Source organism: Schistocerca piceifrons, chromosome 5, assembly GCF_021461385.2.
Source record: "Schistocerca piceifrons isolate TAMUIC-IGC-003096 chromosome 5, iqSchPice1.1, whole genome shotgun sequence".
NCBI lineage: Eukaryota > Metazoa > Arthropoda > Insecta > Orthoptera > Acrididae > Schistocerca > Schistocerca piceifrons.
The window spans coordinates 292,195,734-292,212,016 of NC_060142.1; the positions used below are offsets into that span (position 1 = coordinate 292,195,734).

A 16,283-nucleotide genomic window follows, 5' to 3' on the forward strand; every position below is an offset into this window, starting at 1 on the left:
ACGTCAACGTTGAGCGTGCCAAGTTCAACGTGCTGCTGAACGCTCAGAAATGATGCGACTTGTGCATGTGGTACGTGGGCCCCAACGTGGTATACGCGATCACAACGCACTCCAGCGGCAGTTGCGAGATGTTTCTAGCTCGTAAATCACACTGTTTACTAAACGGGCGCGCGTAAAATTCCCACATTAGCTCTATTAAAACGCACATTTCCTCCATCGTACACGAAAAGTACCATGTCCAATCAATAAGGACACATGCTTGTAAAAGTTCCACTACAAACAGTGCGATACAAATTTGCAATACTTCTCCACATAAGCAAAACATTATTTCATCATTCCCACAGTTTAGTAGAACCCCAGGGTCAGCCTTACTTGATCACTGTTCCTACCTAGTAGCAGAATCTTTGCAACATGTGAGTTACGAAGCGTAAAAGAAAAAGGAGCAAAATATCGTTATACAAGTAGATTAAACCAATCGAACAGTCACCCCTCAACAAAAAAAGGTGAACTTATATATAACATCAAATATTATAGTATATACTTATATTAAACAAAATCGCAAATGTTAGAAAAAATTTTGGAAGTGTCGAGTCGCGAACCACTACCCAAAGATTCTGCCTCATACGGCTCAGTGACGTTACCCACTTCGCTTTTTTTTTTAATAACTTTAGACCAAAATGTGGTAAAAAAAAACAGTTGGACGCGAACACGCGATTATAAGTTTCCAACACACGACGATTACCACTTTTTTCTGTGTTAGTAACAATAATATTTTATTAATTCATTTAATTTTAATGTCCCAAAAGAAAAATCATATATAAAAAAGAAGAGAAAGAAATATAGGGCTGAAGTGACATCCTCGTCACTTCACTGGGAGTACATCCTATCCCTCGAAACAACGTAAACCTGGGACTCCCCACCGCTTCGGGGGGTTATGAAACATGCTGCCTGGAAAGTTCGCAAAATGCGTTTTATATTTAGAGTGGCGTCGGATGATTTCGTGTTGTTCCAGCAGATAATGCCGATAGTCCATGCCCGATATCAAGGTCCGCGAGAGCACGTAGTGCGATGCGTGTCCTCCAATCCATCGGATTGCCGAAGTTTTTTGTGAGAGGAAAAAGACAGCGTCAGGGGAAAATAAAGCGTCCGTCGTGATCGTTAATTCGTCGGTGCGTCGGAGGAGGGCCATGATGCGTTGCGTCAGCCGCCAGACATCCTTTGCCTCACCGCACTGCAGGGAATGTTCGTCGGTGTCCTGCATGCCACATATAAGGCAGAGCGGGGAATCTACCATGCGAATGTCGTACAATCTTTGGCGGTTGACTGTCTTGCGGTTGATTAGTGTATACCATGACGATAGCGCTGCTGTGGTGAGGAGAGGTGTATGGACAGCTCGCCAAATCTGTCGCCAGTTTCGTGTTGGGTATTTAAGTTCGACAACATTGCTGCCATGATGACGCCGCAAGTATCGATATATCTCACGGGTAGTGGGGATTCTTGTAGAAGGTATCTGTAACTGAACATAACTAAAATCAACAAAAAATCGCGCTACGTGAGAAAAAGAGGGCGAGATTGTGCCTACCGCCACCGGTGGTTCAAAGGACGTGGGAAGAAGCACATCCAGGATGGCCGACGTGATGGCGTGGTGCCGTTGGTTCCAAGTGCGTAGCGTCGCTCGCAGGTATAGAGCTAGAGCCTTGTTCCGCACATCCGTGAGGTTAAGCCCTCCAGAATGGTGTGGGAGAGTTAAAGTCTCGTATTTGATCTTAAACAACATTCCTTCGCTGACATAGTATCCAAAGGCCGCCATTAATCTGTCAGCAATACCATGTGACATTGGCAGTACCTGTGCCAGGTGCGGCAGTCGCGAGGCCAGGTGAACATTAGTGTAGTCCACCCTTTGGAGCAGGTCGTGCGTTCGGACTGAATTGTTGCGTATGTGCAGTCGGACGTTCTGGAGGAGACGTCGATAGCTCGCCGCCGCTGATTGCCGTAGCGATCGGGTGAACAATACACCTAAGCATCGCAAGATGTCCACCGTCGTAAACGGACTGTGCAGAGTGTCCTGCCCTCGACCGATGTGCATGATCTTGGCTTTATTCATGTTGACCCTGCTTCCCGCAGCTACTCCGTACGTAGTATGAAGGGTAACTACCTGACTTACTTCGTTCTCCGACCGGACGAGTATCATCAAGTCGTCGGCATATGCACGACACGTGAAGGAGCACGCACGGAGTCGGACGCCTGTGAGAGTTCGTCTAAGAGTCTGCATCAATGGTTCGAGCGCTATTGTAAACAGTATCATCGACAAGGGACATCCTTGCCTAACTGAGCTGCAAACAGGAATCGTTCCTACCTCCCTGCCATTGACTCTCACCGTCGAAGGAGCGCCGCGAAGGAGGCGCATGAGGACGGTAATAAAATCCTGTGGTATCGCCATGCGTCGCGTGGTCGAGTCAAGGAAATCATGGTTGATCCTGTCAAAGGCACGATCAAAATCCACCGATACGAACGCCGCTCGCATGCGACAAGCTTCCGTCAGGGAAATTACGTCACGGTATTCGCCGAGGATAGAATGTATGTTGCTCCGAACGCCTAGACAAGCCTGGTCTGGTGGTATTGTCTTGGATACTACAGTCTTGAGCCTTGCCGCCAACATTCGCGCAAAGATCTTATAGTCAGTATTGAACATCGTGAGCGGTCTAATTTGATGGGCGCTGACACTCGCTGTCGATTTCGGTATTGGTATGAGCAGTCCCGCCATGAACTGCGACGGAACGTCCGCGTCAGGGCTCAGTAACTCATTATACATCAATACCAACTGGGACATCATTAAATCCGCAAATGCGCGATAAAATTCCAGTGTCAACCCATCTGGCCCAGGGGATTTATGCACCGCAGCCTTCGCGAGTGCGCCCCGGATGTCATCTTCCGTTAGGGGTTCCAATAGCGCTTCTGCATCCCGACCATCCACCTCCGTTTGCATCTGTCGCAAAATTTCTTCTCCTGTCCGATTGTCCGTCGGCGTCCCAGTGAAAAGGAGGCGGTAATGCTCCAGAAACTCAGCAGCAATGTCTTGTTGTGACGTCAAGGGCCGACCATCGTCATCATGGAGCACTGTGATTAGGGATCGGCGATTACGCGCATGTCCCTTGGACACATGATGCATGCCAGTACGTTCTCCATCGACGTTGTCCAAGCACCGAGCACGGATCGAAAGTCCCTCCAGTCGACGTCTCGTGATCGATAAAATACAGGCTTGAATGCGATGGACTTCCGCTTGACGCTCGGGCGATGGGGCCCTGGAGGACAGGTCGCGGAGCACCATGTAATAATAATCAAGTGTATCTCGTTGCTAAACCGACAACACTCTATAGATACTCAATCATAGCATATTACCACTCGCTGAAAACCTCAATGGTAGATATGTTACTAATTGAAATTTAATTATAACAAATTGTACCAAGAACAATGCGTTTTAGGTGGATCTTCAGTGTGTCGCTGCCTTCAGATATCATACTCTCATAATACGCAAGTTACAATAATTCTCTTGCCACGAATATGATGTTTGTCGTTATTTTATTGGAACGAATCACACAGTTAACAACGGGTTTTCCAGTGATTCTCAGTTTGTTGATGACCAGAAACGGCATATATACATACAGGCTTGAAATGAATGCCAATATGGCGCCTCACTACTCTGTACTGAAGGGAGACGGTATGCGTGTGACGTAGGTGGCGTTGTGCCACCTCATTGGTCAACGCTCAGACGCACGCTCAGAATATCAGACATGCTGGATATTGCTCTGCACTTTCGGAAAGACTCCCGAACTTGCTATTCCACGCTATGGCGTCAGAAACTCGGCACGCTCAACGCTCAACGTTGCTTAAGAGAATACTTGTCGGCGAGTCGAGGCGAACGCGAGCCACCGTTGTGAACTGCAGCGGGAAACAACGAAGGCAGTATAGCGTTGACGAAACAACGAGGCCTCGATTTCTAATGTGTGTAACCGACACTGATGGCCCTGGGAGAGCCAGTCCTGACAAAATTCTACCATCTGGTGAGCAAGATGTATGAGACAGGCGAAATACCCTCAGACTTCAAGAAGAATATAATAATTCCAATACCAAAGAAAGCAGGTGTTGACAGATGTGAAAATTACCGAACTATCAGTTTAAAAAGTCACAGCTGCAAAATACTAACGCGAATTCTTTACAGACGAATGGAAAAACCAGTAGAAGCCGACCTCGGAGAAGATCAATTTGGATTCCGTAGAAATACTGGAACACGTGAGGCAATACTGACCTTACGACTTATCTTAGAAGAAAGATTAAGGAAAGGCAAACCTACGTTTCTAGCATTTGTAGACTTAGAGAAAGCTTTTAACAATGTTGACTGGAATACTCTCTTTCAAATTCTAAAGGTGGCAGGGGTAAAATATATGGAGCGAAAGGCTATTTACAATTTGTACGGAAACCAGATGGCAGTTATAAGAGTCGAGGGACATGAAAGGGAAGCAGTGGTTGGGAATGGAGTGAGACACGGTTGTAGCCTCTCCCCCATGTCATTCAATCTGTATCTGTATCTGTGTATGCAGTGAAGGAAACAAAAGAAAAATTCGGAGTAGGTATAAAAATCCATGGAGAAGAAATAAAAACTTTGAGGTTCGCCGATGACATTGTAATTCTGTCAGAGGCAGCAAAGGACTTGGAAGAGCAGTTGAACGGAATGGACAGTGGTTTTAAAGGAGGATATAAGATGAACATGAACAAAAGCAAAACGAGGATAATGGAATGTAGTCGAATTAAGTCGGGTGATGCTGAGGGAATTAGATTAGGAAATGAGCACTTAAAGTAGTAAAGGAGTTTTGCTATTTGGGGAGCAAAATAACTGATGATGGTCGAAGTAGAGAGGATATAAAATGTAGACTGGCAATGGCAAGGTAAGTATTTCTGAAGAAGAGAAATTTGTTAACATCGAGTATAGATTTAATTGTCAGGAAGTCGTTTCTGAAAGTATTTGAATGGAGTGTAGCCATATATGGGAGTGAAATATGGACGATAAATAGTTTGGACAAGAAGAGAATAGAAGCTTTAGAAATGTGGTGCTACAGAAGAATGCTGAAGATTAGATGGGTAGATCACATAACTAATGAAGAGGTATTGAATAGCATTGGGGAGAGAATTTCATGGCACAGCTTGACTAGAAGAAGGGATCGGTTGGTAGGACATGTTCTGAGGCATCAAGGGATCACCAATTTATCATTGGAGGGGAGCGTGGAGGGTAAAAATCGTAGAGGGATACCAAGAGATGAATACACTAAACAGATTCAGAAGGCTGTAGGTTGCAGTAGGTACTGGGAGATGAAGAAGCTTGCCCAGGATAGAGTAGCATGGAGAGCTGCATCAAACCAGTCTCAGGACTGAAGACCACAACAACAAGACGTAACCGGCACTGGACTCCCTCCTGATAGTAACTCTACCTAGCGTGGTGCCCTGCCCCTGGCGGAGCCAGCCAGCTGTACCTGCAGTGAGTGACCGTGGCCGTGAGGCGTCGGGCGGCGGTTCAGAGGTGAGATGGCGGGCGCGGCCAGGTTCGGCTGCGAGGCCAGCGAACCCGCCGCGTCACCGGCTAAGTTTGGCCGCCCCGGAGCCGGGATAAAGGCCGCGGCCTGTTTGTATGCGTCACGCCTCCGCGGGGAGCGCACGGCCGCCGCGGCCGCTGCTTCCGGCACGTACCCAGTCAGGATCTCTGCCACAGGCTAAAGACCTCCAGAGCAGAAGAGCCATCGCAAATGACGAGAATCGGAGGGATTTGGTGTTACAGAAACATGCTGAAAATTACGTTGACTGATCAGAAATCAGGACGTCCTCTGCCGAATCAGTGAGGAACGTAATCTGTAGGAAACACTGACGATGAGAAGGGACAGGATGCTTGTCTCTAGCCATTCTGTTTGACCTGAAAGTATTGATATTTAATAGCAATTTTGCGTAAGGCTTATACTTAAGCAGTGCTGTTGCCAAGCGTAAAGATCGAGAGCGTGGTGTAGAAGATCACACACACTGTCGAATGCACAGGGGATGGACAAAAATACGTAATCTTCGTTAATCCATTATGGACCATGGGACGACGGCTGTCATGAACTTCTTTATGCAATAATTTACCAACAGCCGTATGATTTGCAGAAGTTTATTTTATTTTATGAACTTCTGTGTGCTACCAGTTGCGGCATTGCTGTACTGTTCAACTATCGTTGAACTCTTGAGTTGCCACTTAACTAATTTTATACTTGATGCAACATTGCATTTCCTGACGCTCAGCTAATGGGTATACGTCCGTTATTGTCTGACTTTAACTAGTCAAATACTTTGACCAGTTTTCAGGTACTGTGACATTTCGACCCATGCAGATAGTTTCTGACTCATTAAGGTCATCAGACAAAATATGATGACACTGGGTGATGTACTTAAGATCTGGATAATCATCTCATACGCTACTACACCTGCCCTTAACGCAGCCTCAGAATGATTTGACATGGTTATACGTCATACCCTTAGTCTTAGGGATTGTATACATTTCATTTTGAGATTTATCTTCATACATATAGGCGGCCTCCTATATTTCTCCTTTTCTTCCTTTCCTTCTTATTCAATCGATTCCACTTGGTATAATCCTGCATAATTGTATAGGACTTATATGTAGAGAGATAGACATTTCTTAATATGCAGAGATTGAGAAACTTCTTTGTTGCCATGACTACATGAGGCAGCTACTGGCATTGCATTAATCCACTCAGCACAATGTGGGGTTGTCCTACATAAGGGTTCTAGTGAAGTGTCTACGATGACCAGGTGTTCGATGATTTTGTAGTACGATTGCATTGGTTCACTTCGGGAATACAATTGGGTTTTAATACAAACTCTTTTATGCTTTTAATCGTTAATATTGCGGCAGCTGTTTGTCGTACCACACATAATACGACCTAGACCAGACATACGTAACTATGTATTCTGACATGGTTGTCACATTTTCTTGTATTTTAATTTATTTTATTGTTATTTATATTAGTTAATTTTTATTAGAAAATAATTCTCCCACTGTTCCACTGGACATACCAATGTATGCAGTATTATACATCTGATGTGTTGCATGGCCTATTAAAACTGTGTGTTATGGTTTTATGAATAATAGCGTACATATATGTTCATACATCATGCGTTATTTGAGTAAAACAGGGAAAACTATTAACAACAGCATGACATAGACAGAAGCATATGTGCCCTAATGTTACATATAATTTTAAAGATATACAATATATCTCTTTGAGCCACTTATAGTTAACATGATACCTGTAAATTGTTAACGTATGTTCTGTATTTTTTATAATTTTTTATATTAGTACATTTCTTCTACTCATTGTACAGGGGTCTGAAGATGGCATCAATGTAATGCCGAAACTGGTAGCACATAGAAGCTCATAAAATAGAATAAACTTCTACAAATCATACGGCTGTTGGTAAATTATTGCATCAAGAAGAAAAAAATATGTAAAGACTAAATGACACCACACATACGGGTCAGGAACAAAGTAGGCATTCAAACCAGGTTCCCGGCGTCTCGCATTACAGAAATACAGGTCATGTACACTGAGGTGAGAAACGTCATGGTGTAGCGATATGCACCTGTACAGATGGCTGTAGCATCGTGCACACAAAGTATAGAAGGACAGTGCGTTGGCGGATCTATCATTTGTACTCGGAAGATTCATGTGAAAGGGATTCCGATGTGACTATGGCCGCACAATGGGATCAATACACTTTGAACGCTGATTGGTGGTTGGAGCTAGAGGTATGGGACATTCCATTTCGGAAACTGTTACTGAATTCAGTATTCCGAGATCCACAGTGTCAAGAGTGTGTCGCCAATAGCAGACTTCAGGCATCACCTCCCTCCATGGGCAAAGCAGTGGCTGACGGCCTTCACTTAACGACAGAGCGCAGCGGCGTTTGCGTACAGTTGTCAGCAACACTGCATGAAATAACAGCAGAAATCAATGTGGGACGTACGACGAACATATCTGTTAGGGCAGTGAGGTGAAATTTGGCGTTAATTGGCTGTGGCAGCAGACGACAGACGCGAGTGCCTTTGCTAACAGCATATGGCCTGCTGCGCTTCTCGCTTGGATTCTGGGCCACAGGAAAACCGGAGCCTGGTGAGATTGAGTCCCGATTTCAGTTGGTAAGAGCTGATGGTAGGGTTCGACTGTGCCGCAGACCCAATGAAGCCGTGCACCCAAGTTGTCAACAAGGCAAGCTGGTGGTGGCTCCATAATGGCTTGGGCTGTGTTTACATGGAATGGACTCGGTCCCTGGGTCCAAATTAACACATCATTCACTGCAAATGTTCGTGTTCGGTTACTTGTAGACCATTTTCAGCCAAACAAGGACGGAATTTTTATGGATGACAATGAGTCACGTCTCCTGGCTGGTTTGAAGGCCATTCTGTACTATTCTAAGGACATGAATCCCATCGACCATTTATGGGACATAATCCAAAGGTCAGTTCGTGCACAAAATCCTGCACCGGCAACATTTTCACCTTGTAGACTGTTATAGAGGCAAGACGGCTCAAAATTTCTGCATGGCACTTCCAACGACTTGTTGAGACCATGCCACGTCGAGGTGCTACTCTACAACAGGGAAAAGAAGGTTAGGAGGTATCGCATGACTTTTGTCGCGTCGGTGTAAGGTTATCAAGGGAATCCTACACCGTTCTTTCTGCAATATATATTGTCAAGTTCAGGTAACGATTATGGAGGTGCATAGCGATCAAGCGCCCTTTTTTCCAAAGTAGACTACTAAGGCATAATAATATTGAGATCTGGAAATTGTGGTGACTTGGGGTTGTGGTAGTATATATTGCTGACATGCGAAGTTCGCCTTTTAGTATTTTGTTTACTAACAGCCGCTCACATGGTTGCAGATGACATGATGTTCGCGAAGTAAAAAACGGCAACAGAAAAAAGAGCACAGAAAATATGTCGCAAACAGCGCCAATAATTGCTTAAAGCATGCTGTAACATACAATAAATAAGGTAGTATGAAAGTATCCATAGAAAACTATGTTTCAAGAAACGAATAGTAAAAATGTAATAATGTTTTACTGTGTTTGTATAACTATGCTATTTTCTGCATCTTTTAGATTGGGATAATAAAGAAACAAACGAATAACAAGGTGTTTTGCATCAAGGCGGACTCTATTTCTGATATTACTGTTTTTTTGGCCATACAGTACTTGGCAGTAAAGTGACCTCGCAGAGTACCCAAGGGGCACATGGAACACGACGCTATATATGACCCTCCTGTTCCTGCCAGAATAATTCTTGCAAATGTTTTATGGAAGTTAGGTGGATATGTTATTTTTTGTTATTACCTATTTGGGTTTGGGGTTTAATTAATTTTTATTATCTGCACATTCAAAAATGGTTCAAATGGCTCTGAGCACTATGGGACTTAACTTCTGAGGTCATCAGTCCCCTTGAACTTAGAACTACTTAAACCTAACTAACCTAAGGACGCCACACACATCCATGGCCGAGGCAGGGTTCGAACCTGCGACCGTAGCGGTCGCGCGGCTCCAGACTGCAGCGCCTAGAACCGCTCGGACAATCCAGCCGGATATCTGCACGTTTATCAGGTTTTCGTCGAGTTGCTTTGAAGTCTGTAATTGCTTATTCTTCTGCTGCTCACATGGGAATGGTTATTGATGGTTTAATAACTGGAAATTAAAGGGCTTATATGAGTTTACTTTCTTTAGTAACTGGTCATGGTTTATGTTCTTCTGGTTATTTTTGTTTATCAAGAGTCGTATAAAGCTAACAATGACGTTCAGACAACTTCAGTGAAACAAAATGCAGGGCTATTTATAAGTTCCCTGTCGGCAGGCGACGCGGTAGCAGCCTAAGCTCGCAGGCGTTGTTTGGCGTGCTTGCTTCCCTCGTGACTTGAGTGTCCGATCGCCACACATTCATGACACCTAATGATGGACCTGTAAGCTTCGAAACCGGCCATGCAAGAACTGAAACGGCTTTGTATTCCATGAATAGGGCAATATTGCTATGTTATCCGTTAGAACTATATTCGGTACGACTATTCATGGTGAAGTCGTAATACTGCAATGTGCTAATACTGAAAAGAGTATGTTAACTGTACAGTCACTTGATATTGATTAAAAAGCCGAAATAGCGATATTGCATTCTTATGGAAGTTGAATAACATACTGCAAGGAGCGATTTGATATTTTGTGAATAACAATATTTGGCAGCCAATCTCGGCTGCGTAATATTTTTATTTGTGTTTCATTTCCCCGGTGACCGGTTTCCACAGAGTCTAGCTGTCATCTTCGGATCTTCTAGAAATAATATTGTTGCGCATGAACCGCACAAACCTAACGAGAGCACACACCACTTATAAAACAAGGGCGCCACAGTGACTGGTCAAATACAGCGTTGACGAACTCACCCCCACTCCTGAGCACGCTGTTGGTGCCATGGACTTTTTACGAGGTGTGGCTAGAAAAAAACCGGACTAGTACTGGTGAAACAATAAAACGAATGCAATAAGGCTGAAAGTCGCGTGGCCTGTCACGTGACTCTCGCTCCGCCTACTGCTCGAGTTTCATCTGCCTCCTGCACTCAGTCTGCCCGTGGCGTCTGTTTTAAGTAGTTGACGTTTTGTCTGTGCGTCGGAAAATGGTGAGTGTACAGAAAGAACAGCGTGTTAACATCAAATTTTGTTTCAAACTAGGAAAATCTGCAAGTGAAACGTTTGTTATGTTACAACGAGTGTACAGCGATGATTGTTTATCGCGAACACAAGTGTTTGAGTGGTTTAAACGATTTAAAGATGGCCGCGAAGACACCAGTGATGACACTCGCACTGGCAGACCATTGTCAGCAAAAACTGATGCAAACATTGAAAAAATCGGTAAACTTGTTCGACAAGATCGCCGTTTAACAATCAGAGCAGTGTCTGAGTTAACAGGAGTTGACAAGGAAAGTGTTAGGCAGATTCTTCATGAAAGTTTCAACATGAACAAAGTGTGTTCGAAAATGGTTCCAAAGTGTCTCACAATTGAACAGAAGGAACGCCGAAGAATGATTTGTTCTGACGTCCTGGAAAACATTGAAAGTGATCCCACCTTCTTACAAAATGTTATTACTTGCGATGAATCGTGGTTTTTTACTTACGATCCCGAAACTAAACGCCAATCGATGCATTGGAAAACTCCTGGTTCTCCACGACAAAAAAAAGCACGAATGTCAAAATCGGAATTCAAGGCAATGATGATTGTTTTTTTTTTGACATCAAAGGGATTGTGCACATTGATTGGGTACCAGAGGGACAAACAGTGAATCAGCATTACTACATTAGCGTCCTGGCTACCCTACGTGAGCGAGTACGGAGAAAACGGAACGATTTGTGGAGAAAAAAGTCATGGATCCTTCACCAAGACAATGCCTCAGCTCACAGTGCGTTGTCAGTGAAGACGTTTTTGGCAAAACACAACATTCCCATCTTAGATCATCCACCCTACTCACCTGATTTGGCCCCCTGTGACTTTTTTCTTTTCCCTAAAGTCAAGTCAGCTTTGAAAGGAACTAGATTTGAGACTGTTGAAGCAGTAAAAGAAAAAGCGACGGAAGTAATGTATGGACTTACCGAAAATGATCTGCAGCATTGCTGTGAACAGTGGAAAATTCGTATGGAGCGGTGTAGAGACCGAGGAGGAGAGTACATTGAAGGAGATAACATGAAATTGTAAATAATTGTAAATAAATGTTTTTTCCAGCATCAGTCCGGTTTTTTTCTAGCCGCACCTCGTATGTATCTGACAAGCCAATTTGGCGCCCTTTTTTTTATAAGTGGAGTGTGTTCTGGCTATGTTTGTTCGATTCATGCACAGTAATATTATTCCGAAAAGATCCGAAGAAGACAGATAGCCTTGTCAAAACCGGTCATTGGGGAAATTAAATAAAACTATAAATATTGCAACGTGTGATCTTGGCTGCCGAAAATTCTTATTTTTAATAAAATAAGTCAAATTTAGAAATGGTTATCATTTAGACATACGTAGTATGATGAGACCAGTGTCTGGGAGACAGCAGTCAATGATACGAGCTGTTTTTCGTCTCTGGATTTGTTGCAGATCGTCGTTGCCGATATAGCTGCAGAACAACCCGTTCAGCACTTCAGTATTTTTGAGGCAGCTCCCCATAGATACTGAGATCGTTAATTTTGTTGACGGTGCACTTCCCAACGTTGCCGTCGCTACTGATACGTTTCAACGCAAACTGCTTTCTGTTTAATGAATTCCTCTGCTGTTTCATAAATTTAATTCCAGCTGTGACAACTGTGTTAACCCGCCAGGAATATTATAATATGGATTGTGAAAAGCTTTTCGAGATAACGAAGCTAATAAAATATATAAATTTTGAAAGCATAATGCCCAGTGCATTCCACAGCGACAGAACGCAGCAGATGAAATGCATAGCGTATTTTGTTTTGCAGCGAGTAAATTGGGAAAGAGCATTACTTTTTTTCCAGCCGCGCAGTTGCTGATTAAGCCAGATACCGATGTGACGGAAACCAATGAATTCTGATGGACAAAAAACAATTTAAGCGAATAATAATTTGACGGTTAACGGACAGTTTCACTGGTAGATTCGAACAATAAAATGATAGAATCGCTACTGTGGATCCATTTCCGATTGTGAAGTCAGTTTTTCTGTCGACCCTTTCAGCGGTACAGAAATCGAGCTTGCGACGTGATGCAAGGAGGGTCGTAGATCAGACTCAGTTTCTTCTATCCTGTTGCAGAGTGTTAGCACGCACACATACTATATAATGTTGACTGGATTTCAGTCTTTGGAATTCTGAAATTATTATGGATAAAATAAAGGGAGAGGAAGATTATTTACTATGTGTACAGAAACCGTACTGCATCTCTAAGGGTCGGGGCAGTAGTAATTTAGGAGGCCATGAAACAGGATTGGTAGCTATTCGTCAAGGTGTTCAATCTGTACATTGAGCACGCAGTAAAATAAGTAGAAATATGGAAAAGGAATTAAAGTCCAGGAATAAGAACAACAAGTTGAGGTATGCTGATAGATTGTAATTCTGGAAAGGACTTGGAACATCAGTTGAAAGGCATGGCTTATGATCTGAAAAGAGGTTATATCGTGAACATGAATAAAGTGAAGCAAGTAATTGAATTAAGCAGGTAGTGTTGAGGAAATAAGATTGGGAAACGAACAACTAATAGTAGCACGGGAGATTTTCAACTTGGACAGCAAAATAAGTGACGATGGTAGGAAAAAAAGAGACTATAAAATACAGACTAGCAATAGCAAGGAAAGCTCTCCTTAAAATCAGAAATATCTTAAGGGTTAATATAAATTTAAGCTTTAGGAACTTTTTTGTTTTTTCGTGTAGTCCGCAAGCTTAGAAGAGAAATGCGAACGATATGCAAGATAGAAAAGAGGAGAATAGACAGGTAAGAATTCCGGTGCTACAGAAGAATGCAGAACATCACAACGATAAAAATGACTAAAACGTTGTTTTTGGGGAAACAAAAAAATGGTTCAAATGGCTCTGAGCACTATGGGACTTAACATCTGTGGTCATCACTCCCCTAGAACTTAGAACTACTTAAACGTAACTAACCTAAGGACATCACACACATCCATGCCCGAGGCAGGATTCGAACCTGCGACCGTAGCAGTCTCGCGGTTCCGGACTGAGCGCCTAGAACCGCTCGGTCACCGCGGCCGGCGAGGAAACAAAGTGGTTTGTGGCTTCACTTGAACAAATGAACGCGTACGCTATCTGGTCAAAAGTATATGTACATATCTACAGTATGTGATCAAAAGTATCAGGACACCTGGCTGGAAGTGACTTACACGTTCGTGGCGTCCTCCATCGGTAATGCTGGCATTCAGTATGGTGTTGGCCCACCCTTAGCCTTGATGACAGCTTCCACTCTCGCAGGCATACGTTCAATCAGGTGCTGGAAGGTTTCTTGGAAAATGGAAGCCCATTCTTTTACTGTTGGCACTAATACTCACTGGCAGATGGCATGTACCGGACATTCGCCATACCCAAACCGTGTCATCGGATCGCCACATAGTGTACCGTGATTCGTCACTCCACACAACGTTTTTCCACTGTTCAATCGTCCTATGTTTACGCTTCTTACACCAAGCGAGGTGTCGTTTGGCATTTACCGGCGCGATGTGTGGCTTACGAGCAGCCGCTCGATCATGAAATCAAAGTTTTGTCAGTTCCCGACTAACTGTCATAGTACTTGCAGCGGATCCTGTTGCAGTTTGGAATTCTTGTGTGATTGTCTGGATAGATGTCGGCCTATTACACATTACGACCCTGTTCAGTTGTCGGCGGTCTCTGTCACTCAGACGAGGTCGGCCTGTACGCTTTTGTGCTGTACGTGTCCCTTCATGTTTCCACTTCACTATCACATCGGAAACAGTGGACGTAGGGATGTTTAGGAGTGTGGAAATCTCGCGTACAGACGTACGACATAAGTGACACCTAATCACCTGACCACGTTCGAAGTCTGTATGTAATGCGGATTTGACCTCTAAATGTCACGAGAGGCAAACCCGGAAGAAACCATGGAATATTGTGTTGTCAGTAAAGAACCAGTAACAGCAAAATGATTTGGCCAGGAAAACTCATTGATTCGAAAGTAAACTGGTCATTGGATATCATCTGAATTTGAAATCCATCAGGGACATTTCAACTGTTCTAAAGCTGCCCAGGGCGACTGTTGATGTGATCGTGACCATGGTAAAGTAAAGGAACAATCACTGCCATATCACGACCAGAGAGACCTCATGTACCGAAGAACAGGAATCGTCGAGCATTGCGGATAGTAGTTGTAAAAATTACTCGAAATCAGCGGAAAGAATAGCCCGTGAGTTCCAAAGTGCTACTTACGGTCCAGCACGCGCAATGACTATGCGTAGGGAGTTGAAATGGTCGAGCAGCTCCTCAAAAGCCACACATTTCTGTAGTCAGTGCTAAATAATGCTTGAGGTAGTGTTAAGAGCAATGTCACTGGACAGTGGGTGAGTGGGAACGAGTGATTTGGGGTGACGAAGCAAGTTGTACTCTGTAGCAGTCTTAGTAGGGTTTGGGTTTGGCGAATGCCCGGAGAACTTTACCTGTCATCATGTGTGTTGCCAATAGTGAAGAGAACCTTACGTGTCATCATGTATATTGCCAATAGTGAAGTACGGAGGGCAGTGTTAAGGCATGGGCGTGTTTTTCGTGGTTATGATTCGATACACTTTGTGCTTAAGAAAACGACAACTGAGGAAGGACATTATCACATATCAAGGGACTGTACAGCGGAGGAAGACTTCGGAGGCGGTGAGTGATTGTTCTAGAATGGCAGGATACCCTCTGATACAGCAGCATTTATGGGACAATGCACAATAAAAATCTTGAAATGGGCTGTCTTACCCAGAGTCCCGGTCTGAACCTAATGGGACGCCTTCGCGATGAGTTACAATGTCGACCTCGCATCAGACGACATCACTACTACCTTTAGTTTCGACTCTTGACGAATTATGGGATGCCATTCCTGCACAGACGTTCATACACTATGTGACCAAAAGCATCCGGACACCCCCAAAAACATACGTTTTTCATTTTAGGTGCATTGTGCTGCCACCTACTGCCAAGTACTCCATATCAGCGCCCTCAGTAGTCATTAGACATCGTGAGAATAGGGCGCTCCGCATAACTCACGGACTTCGAACGTGGTCGGGTGATTGCCTATCACTTGTGTCATACGTCTGATCGCGAGATTTCCACACTTCTAAACATCCCTAGGTCCACTGTTTCCGATGTGATAGTGAAGAGGAAACGTGAAGGGACACGTACAGCACAAAAGCGTACAGGCCGACCTCGTCTGACTGACAGAGATCGCAGACAATTGAAGAGGGTCGTAACGTGTAGTAGGCAGACATCTATCCAGACCATCATACAAGAATTCCAAACTGCATCAGGATCCACTGAGTGTACCATGACAGTTACACAGGAGGTGAGAAAACTTGGATTTCAGCTTATAAACTGTGGTTGAAAAATTTAAAGAGAACATGTAACTGATAGGAAATCACGGTGGGAAGTATTTGTGAACAGAGCACAGTATGTCGTATAACTAGAGACGTGGAAAAAGTTCAGATATTATTTAGTAT

The 16,283-nt window shown here is 43.9% G+C and overlaps 1 long non-coding RNA gene across 1 annotated transcript in view; it reads left to right on the plus strand.

Annotated features, from left to right (window-relative positions):
* The window catches only part of LOC124797973, a 660,489-nt gene that overhangs the window by 284,696 nt on the left and 359,510 nt on the right, over positions 1 to 16,283 (plus strand). The gene's annotated exons all lie outside the window — the stretch shown is intronic.